Source organism: Oryctolagus cuniculus, chromosome 16, assembly GCF_964237555.1.
Source record: "Oryctolagus cuniculus chromosome 16, mOryCun1.1, whole genome shotgun sequence".
In the NCBI taxonomy this organism is placed as follows: Eukaryota; Metazoa; Chordata; class Mammalia; order Lagomorpha; family Leporidae; genus Oryctolagus; species Oryctolagus cuniculus.
The window spans coordinates 7,187,148-7,196,352 of NC_091447.1; positions in this window are offsets into that span (position 1 = coordinate 7,187,148).

Consider the following 9,205-nt stretch of genomic DNA (forward strand, 5'->3'; position numbering starts at 1 on the left):
CTGTTGAGTTCAAGAACAATAATGGACCCTTCCCCTGGCATTCCCATTCTCCCCCTTCCTGATAGAAAATGGGGAGGAGGTCGATTAGTCTGAATTGTGTTGGACCTCTGCAGTGGCCCCCTGTGATGTGATTTTCCCCTTTTGCACCTTGATAAATGTGTGTGCCTTTTCTCCCATTCATTCTATTTGCTGTCAGTTCATTCCAGCAAAGCTTCACAGGGTAGAGGGCAATTTCCATTCCATCCTACATGGGAATGGGGTTCCAGCAAAGGGAGGAATGAATTTTGCCAAAGATTTGTTCAGGAAATTTGCAAAAATAAAAAAGAAAATACAAACACAAAATTTGGAGCACCAGTTAAAATGCTAATAGCAGAGAAAAATTTAGACTGTGAAAGAGAAACCATTTATTTTTGGTTGGCAATTTCTGCAAGATTGCTTACCAGGAAGGTTACAAATCCCTGACATCATACCAAATTCCCAGAACATTTTAGAAAAAAGTACTACTACCAACAGTAAGGGGTAATTCATCTACTCATGAAGTAATAGTAGTTGAAATACAGACACCAAGTAGAAGCAAGAATAGAAAACAAATATTTTCCCCAAGAAATGGAAAAACAAGCATTGAAAAATCAGTGCTGTGTTATGAATTTCTAACAGAAAAGGTAGAAATGAGATATTGAAAAATAAGAGATTGTGGTTAAAATAAAAATAAGTGTTTCAGAGCAAGTACGATTTAATAAAATACCACCTTAGCCATGAAGGCAAAATTATAAAACAAGAATTATGTTTCTAGAAGTGTTGTCTCCCCCTACACTTTCATATCATGTTTCTTTTGCTTGTGAAAGCAAGTCAGTTGTATTCTCATTTCATCTCCCATTTTAGAAAGAAAAATTACCACCTTCAGTGGATTTACATGGCAATATCCTGAAAAAATTACATTTTCAACGGTTAGAACTCAAAGCAATAGTTTAAAAATTGAGCAATGTCAAATATTTATGGAGTTTAGTGGGCAAGTCTTTCCAGGTCCCTCTAGTTTGAGCTTAGTTCCAATGTCAAGGATATGTGATTTTCAGCAGACCTGTGTTCCTTCAACGATGAATCAGGATCAAAGAATATACCTACAATATTGATATTTAGAGAACCATACACATTCTTACCCAAATCAGTTTGCCCAACACTAGATAGAACAAAGTTCATTCTGGTTGTGGTCACACTGTCAAGTTCAGAGAACAGTTGCAAATAGAAAATATATGATGAAGAGTGTACAATTCTGTGAGTTAGTATTGGCCAGAAGATGAGAAGGTTTTAAGCAATTGGCTAGTTTCTTTTCTTTTGAAAAAATTTTTATACCCTGCCTAGTTTCAGAAATATATGTAAGGAAATAGAATTTAGAAAGGTAGTGACATCAAAATGAAGTGAATGAAATATAATTATAATTTCCCCTTGAGTAATACAGTAGAATTTTCCTCTAAGGATCCTTAAGATGAATTTGAAAGCAATTTAAGAAAAAAGACATAAAGGAAGCAAAAACGTGTTTCACTGTTGACAATGGTGACTCCTTGTTTATATCCTGGGTAGACCCCCTCTATGTGGGGTTTGTGTCTGTCTATTTGGCAGGTGCACTAGAGCCCTCTCTCTACCACAGGGAGTCTACAGTGCTGACCCAGGGCTAGCCAGTACTTCGTAGAATCTTGTTGTTCTGCCTTTAGCGGTACTAGACTCTTCCCTTACCTTTGGGTGCTTTCTTACCTTCTTAAAGATGTGTTTCCCTTTATCTAATTGGATGTGTAGGATCCCTATGGTGTCAATGCTCATCCAGATGTGAATCCTGCTTCTTCCTAGGTCCTGGGTGTGAAAGGTCATCTGCTGCCAGGTATTTGCAAGGAGATCAGGAGGAGCAACCCCAGACGAAGGTGGGAGTCACAGCACAAAACCAATGAACCCTTCTCTCTTGAGAAATTCTTTCCAGTCTTGTCATATGTCACAGATAGATGTGGTGTTTTATTAGGAGCTAAAAATGGGAGACGACCATAAATACAGTGCTTGGGAAGGGAGTTTGTTCTGACTATGGAAGCCTAGGAGAAGGAAGACTTTATCTCTGAGACAGGATTGCAGCACTGGATACCTCCTTGGGTGCAGAAGATGGTGTATTACAGTATAACTCAGCTAATATTTGTCTGCTTTCACAGCTATTGCAAGTCATTGAAAGGCTTTGATTGTTAAAATCGTCCCCACAACAACTTGCAGGAATATTCCAGAATCAGGCATGAGTAAGTACATTGGCATTTGCTGTACACGGAACCTGTAAGGGAAAAACCAACAAGAATTGAATTTAAAAACTCTTATTTATCGGCCGGTGCCGCGGCTTACTAGGCTAATCCTCCGCCTAGCGGCGCCGGCACACCGGGTTCTAATCCCGGTAAGGGCGCCGGATTCTGTCCCAGTTGCCCCTCTTCCAGGCCAGCTCTCTGCTGTGGCCAGGGAGTGCAGTGGAGGATGGCCCAAGTGCTTGGGCCCTGCACCCCATGGAGACCAGGAGAAGCACCTGGCTCCTGCCTTCGGATCAGCGTGGTGCGCCGGCTACGGTGGCCATTGGAGGGTGAACCAACGGCAAAGGAAGACCTTTCTCTCTGTCTCTCTCTCTCTCACTGTCCACTCTGCCTGTCAAAAAAAAAAATAATAATAAAAATAAAAAAAAAACAAAACAAAAAACAAAAAACAAAAAAAAAACTCTTATTTATCAACGATCAAGGATAGACAGCATAAATTAGTAACAAAATTCATTAATAAACTATGCAATGCACATAAGTTTTTGGACCATGTAACAAGGTCTTGGTAAGCCAATGATCCTATGCTATCATAAAGGCTGTCATTCATGACTTGGTATTAAAGATAATTCAATATTGTTTGTTCCATGTAATTTGACTGATTTGTGTGTTCTGTCATCATGCTGATTAAATATATATTGGAATGTTTTGTTGTTACTGTGATATATTAATTTTGCTGTTAAAATTAAATTGCATGTAAAAGAACTCAAAATTTCATAATGTCACAAGGATCTTTTTTCTTTGGAAGAACTGTACTTTTTATTTTATTTTTCAAAGGTAATTCATTATAACTTTAATAGTCAATTTAGAATTTAATGAATACTAAATGTTCTATAAACATCATGAAAAATATTAAAACGTCAAAATGTTCCAAAAGGATACATTTTTAAGCATTTTATTGAAATATGGTATAAATACCAAAAAACGTACAGAAGTACACAGAAAAATGAGTTTTTGGTCCTCTGATCACAAAATTACTTTTTAAAAAAGATTTGTCATATTTATTTGAAAGGCAGAGAGATGGGGATAGACAGACAGAGAAAGAGAGAGATCATCCATCTGCTGATTCACTCCCCAAATGGCTGTAATGGTCAGGGCTGGGTCAGGCCAATGCCAGGAGCCATGAACTCCATCTAAGTCTGCCACACGGGTGCAGGGGCCCAAGTACTATCTTCTGCTGCTTCCCTAGGCTCATCAGCAGGGAGCTGGATCTGAATATGAAGCTGAGCAGCTGGGAGTCAAATCAGCACTCCCATGTGAGCTGTTGGCATTTAAGCAGCAACTTAACCTGCTGTGCCACAGAGCTGGTCTCTGTCACTGTGACCTTAACACAACATGTTCTATTACTCACTTGTCAAGTTAGCAGCACTGTCATTTATCCTTGAAGCCTAGAATCAATTTGTAGAGCAGAAACAGTGGGATAATTTTCAAGTTGCTGGCTGGTATTTGTCTGCAGAGGAGAGCACCAGGCAGTGAACTCTTAAAAATAATTAAGGACAGAGGCCAGCGTGTGGCAGAGCAGACAAAGCTCAGTCTGCAACTCTGGCCTCACATATGGGTGCTGGTTCATGTCTTACCTGCTCTACTTCTAATCCGGCTCCTTGCTGATAGCCTGGGAAAAGGACTGGAAGATGGCCCAAATGTGTGGGCCCCTGCAACCCACAAGGGAGACCCAGACGAAGTTCTCGGCTCCTGCTTCCACCTGGCCCAGTACTGGCTGTTGATGCCATCCGGGGAGTGGACTGACGGGTGGAAGATCTCATTGTCTCTCCCTCTGTCTCTATAATACTGACTTTCAAATACACAATTAAATAATGAAGATTAAATAGAAATGATTAAATAAAAAGATAACATAAAAAAAATAATGATTAAATAGAGAGAAATTTGGACTGCAGGCATGAACACTAAGATAAGTGGACTTACAGCTGTTTCGCAGTTTGAAGATACTCTGAGTCTATCATTTCAGAGTAAGCAACATTGCAGTCCACTCTGTTTTGTTCTCTACTGAGGGGAGGTACCCAGGGGAACCTGTGTGCACTATTTTATAAAATATCCCAGACGATCTGCATCTTATTCTGTGGGTTTAGGTAGTGAGTGTCAGAGTCCCTAGACCTGAGATGTGAGGGGTTAAACTCCCATGCAATCTGGATCCTCTGTGTGCATCTGAGTGTCAGCAGGGGCACTTCCAGGACAAAATGCAAGGAAAGATCCCAGCAGGCAGCTGAGGTTGCCTTGCTTTCTTGCTGGTGTTTTCCCCCTTCTCATTCTAATGGTGGAGTGGTTACTGTGTGAAGTTGCAGGGAGATGAAATTTGGAGAGGAGAGTACAATACCTTGAGAGTAAGGACTTCCTATGTTTTATACACAAAGAAATAAGAATTACATATTTTTCAGGCAGCCGTATATTCTTATGGGATGCAGAGGAAACAAACAGAAACCTCCTAAATTCTGACTTTTTATGATTGTCTTTAGTGCTTCAGTGTTGCAAAATAGAAGTACTGTTTAAAAGGGGATTCTGATTTCATTAAGAACACATATACTACATAGTTTATCAGTGACTTGAGCTCAGCATTTCCTAAAATACATATGCAGTAAGGAATGTCTCTTCTTGATGTGTTTGCTTTTAAAAGATTTATTTTAAGAGATGAAAGAGAGAGAGAGAGAGAGAGAGAATCTTCCATCCACGAGTTCACTCCCCATCTGAAGCCAGAAGCTAGGAGCTTCTTCCAGGCCTCCCACATGGGTGCAGGGACCTTGGGACTTGGGACATCCTCTACTGCTTTCCCAGGCTCATTAGCAGGCAGAGAGCTGGATTGGAAGTGGAGCGGCCAGGACTCCAACTGGTGCCCATATGGGGTACCCGTGCTGCAGGCCTGGGCTTTAACCTGCTGCACCACTGCTCCGGCCCGTTGCTGATGTGTTTTATATTTAGCTACCTGGTTTCTTAATGCTAAAATGAATATTCCACTTGATGTTCTATTTTTTTAATATTTATTTATTTATTTATTTGAAAGGCAGAGTCACAGAGAGGAAGAGAGTGTGTGAGCGCTCTTTCATCCGCTGGGTCATTTCCCAAATGCCCACAAGAGCCAGGGCTGGACCAGGCCAAAGCCAGAACATGGTAACTCCACCTGGTACCCACATGGATCCAGGGCCGTCATCTGCTGCCTCCCAGGTACATTAGTAGGGAGCTAGACTGGAAGTATCCAGGAGCCAGGAATCAAACCTGCACTCCACTGTGGATCCAGGAGTCCCAGTAGTGGCCTACCCTACTGCACCACACGTCCATGCCTCACTCTGTGCTCTTGCTACAACAGCCTTGCCTGCCTTTCTTCTTTTCATGGTTATTTCCAATGGGGTTTTGGTACTTGAGCTTAAAACCATAGCCAATATTTCTTAGTAGTTAAATATGAGTGTGGATGTCTATATGTGTGGAAATATGTATGTACATGTGAATGTGTATTTTTTATTAGTGCAAAGGATATGAGCTATGGCCAGCGCTGTGGCTCACTAGGCTAATCCTCTGCCTGTGGAGCCGGCACCCCGGGTTCTAGTCCCAGTTGGGGCGCCAGGTTCTAGTCCTGGTTGCTCCGCTTCCAGCCTAGCTCTCTGCTGTGGGCCAGGAAGGCAGTGGAGGATGGCCCAGGTGCTTTGGCCCTGCACCCGCATGGGAGACCAGGAGGAAGCACCTGGCTCCTGGCTTCAGATCGTTGCAGTGCGCCAGCCGTAGCAGCCATTTGGGGAGTGAGCCAACGGATAGGAAGACCTTTCTCTCTGTCTCTCTCTCTCTCTCTCTCTAACTCTGCCTGTCAAAAAAAAAAAAAAAAAAAAAAAGAATATGAGCTATTCCAAACTAAAATTCACTTTGTTGCTGTCTATAAATGTACTTAATATCCTCTGCAGGTTTTAGTGTGGCACATGCCTTCATGCTCCAAACTAGCCTTGGTGTCGTAGGTATTGGGCTAAATTACCATTTTAAAAATTTATTTATTTATTTATTGGTGGCAGTTAAAAGTAATTTCTGTTCTGTGGGTTGCTAAATATGCTATTTCAAAATTTCAAATATGTAACTTGAGATATTTAAAACACATTACAAAGTTAGCCTCCACAGGTTACTATTTTAGAAATTTGGCTTATTCACTAGCCAAAGTAAGACTAAGGGTTTATGGGAGCTCATAAAATGAATTGCAAAATATTTGTATTCAGGTCAAGCAATGATCACTTCATCACCATTCAAAAATCTTTGTTTTTTTGGAAGACCCCTATTCTTATAGCAATATCGTAGGGTGATGAGCCTGTCTCCAGGACTTAGGACTCAGTATATCAAGGTGGAGCCTGAGAATCTCACCTCTGGCTCAGTCCCACTGCAGTTAATTATTCATGCTACACCTCCTAATGAGCCAGGTCCTCTCACACTGCTGTGTCACAGAGCCTTTTCATCTACAGTCAGTTAGTTTCACGTTACTTTATATTATTTTCTATTCTGCTTTGATGTTTCAGTGGCCCTCACTTCTGGTCATAGTCTGGGTCCAGTGGCAAAATGTTCCCACTTTCTTTTTTCTTTTTAATGGACTGAGTTTTTTGGGAATGTATTGAATCTACAGATGAAATTGGGATAAAATCTTGATAATATTGAATTTTCCTACCCATGCATTGGGGAATATCTCTCTATTATATCTTATTTTTATCAGTTTTATAGTTTTATTCACATATATCTTATACTTATTTGGTAGATTTGTATCTAAGTATATTCTTTTTATATGCTAATATAAATGGAATTTTGCTTTTAATTTCAAATTTCAATTGTTTTTCCCCCAGAAACCTTTTTCTTAAGGTATACAAACTTTATGCTTTTGATAAATAAAACTGTAAGAATATAGTGATTCTTCCCAATGTACATACCCTCACATCTGCTTACCCATCCTTCTTCCTCATCCCTCTCCTATTCCCATTCTTATTTTTTACTAAAATCTGTTTTCAATTAACTTTATACACAGAAATTTAACTCAATATTGAGTAAATTGTTCAACACATAGTATGAAAAAAACCTGGTCCTCAACAGTTTTTTTGATTTCTCTTTTGATTTCTTCTATGACCCACTGTTCATTCAGGAGAATTTTCTTTAGTTTCCATGTGTTTGCATATGTTCTAGAAATTCTTGAGTTGTTTATTTCCAGTTTCATTCCATTGTGGTCAGAGAAGATGCATAGTATGGGGGCCGTTGCTGTGGCACAGTGGGTTAATGCACTGGCCGGAAGTACCAGCATCCCATATGGGTGCTGGTTCGGGACCCAGCTGCTCCACTTCTGATCCAGCTCTCTGCTATGGCCTAGGAAAGCAGTGGAAGATGGCCCAAGTCCTTGGACCCCTGCACCTGCGTGGGAGACCCAGAAGAAGCTCCTGGCTCTTGGCTTTGGATCAGCGCAGCTCCAGTTGTTGCAGCCAATTGGAGAGTGAACTATTGGATGGAAGATCTCTCTCTCTCTCTCTGCCTCTCCTCTCTGTGTGTAACTCTGACTTTCAAATAAATAAATAAATCTTTAAAAAAAAGATGCATAAGCTGATTTTGATTTTTTTGAATTTGCTAAGACTTGCTTTTTGGCTTAGCCTGTGGTCTATCCTAGAGAAAGTTCCATGCACTGGTGAAAAGAATGTGAATTCTGCAAGTGTAGGATGAAAAGTTCTATTGATATCTTTAAAGTCCAATTGGTTTATAGTATCGATTAAATGTTTCCTTGTTGGGGCCGGCGTCGTGGCTCACTTGGTTGATCCTCCACCTGTGGTGTCAGCATCCCATATGGGTGTAGGGATCTAGTCCCAGCTGCTCCTCTTCCAGTCCAGCTCTCTGCTCTGGCCTGGGAGGGCAGTAGAGGATGGCCCAAATGCTTGGGCCCCTGCACCTGCATGGGAGACCAGGAAGAAGCACCTGGCTCCTGGCTTCGAATCAGCACAGTGCCGGATGTAGCAGCCATTTGAGGAGTGAACCAACGGAAGGAAGACCTTTCTCTCTGTCTCTCTCTCACTGTCTATGCCTCTACCTGTCAAAATAAAAATAAATAAATAAATAAATAAATGTTTCCTTGCTGATTTTCTGTCTGGATGATCTGCCTATTGCTGAAAGTGGGGTACTGAAGTCCCCCATTACCATTGTATGGGAGTCTATGTCTCCCTTTAGATCCATTAGCATTTATTTTAAACAGCCAGGTGCCCTGTAATTAGCTGTGTATACATTTACATTTAATATAGTCACATCTTCCTGTTGAATTGATCCCTTAATCATGGCATAGTGCCCTTCATTGTCTCTTTCAACAATTTTTGTGTTAAAGTTATTTTGTCTCATATTGGGATGGCTACACCAACTCCTTGTTGGTTTCTGTTAGCATGGAATACCTTTTTCCACGCTTTCACTTTCAGTCTGCATGTATCTTTGTTGCTGAGATGTGTTTCTTGTAGACAACAAATAGATGGGTTTGGTTTTTTTAATCCATCAGACAGGCTGTGTCTTCTACCTGGAGAGTTGAGGTCATTTATATTCAAAGTGACTATTGATAAGTAATGACTTGACCATGCCATTTTCCATAAATATTCCTATTGTTAACTTTGGCTTTTCTTTATACTTTTACTGGGAGATTTTCTGCCTTCACCTTCTTTAATAGTGATGACCATGTTTCTGTGTTTCTGTGTGTAGAACATCCTTGAGCATCTTTTGTGAGGCTAGATGAGTGGTGACAAATTCTTTCAATTTCTGTTTGCTGTGGAAGGTCTTTATTTCACCTTCATTCATAAATGAGAGATTTGCATGGAACAGTATTCTGGGTTGACAGTTAAGAGAAAACTTAAGACTTGAACTGTATTTCTCCATTCTCTCCTGTAGCCTGT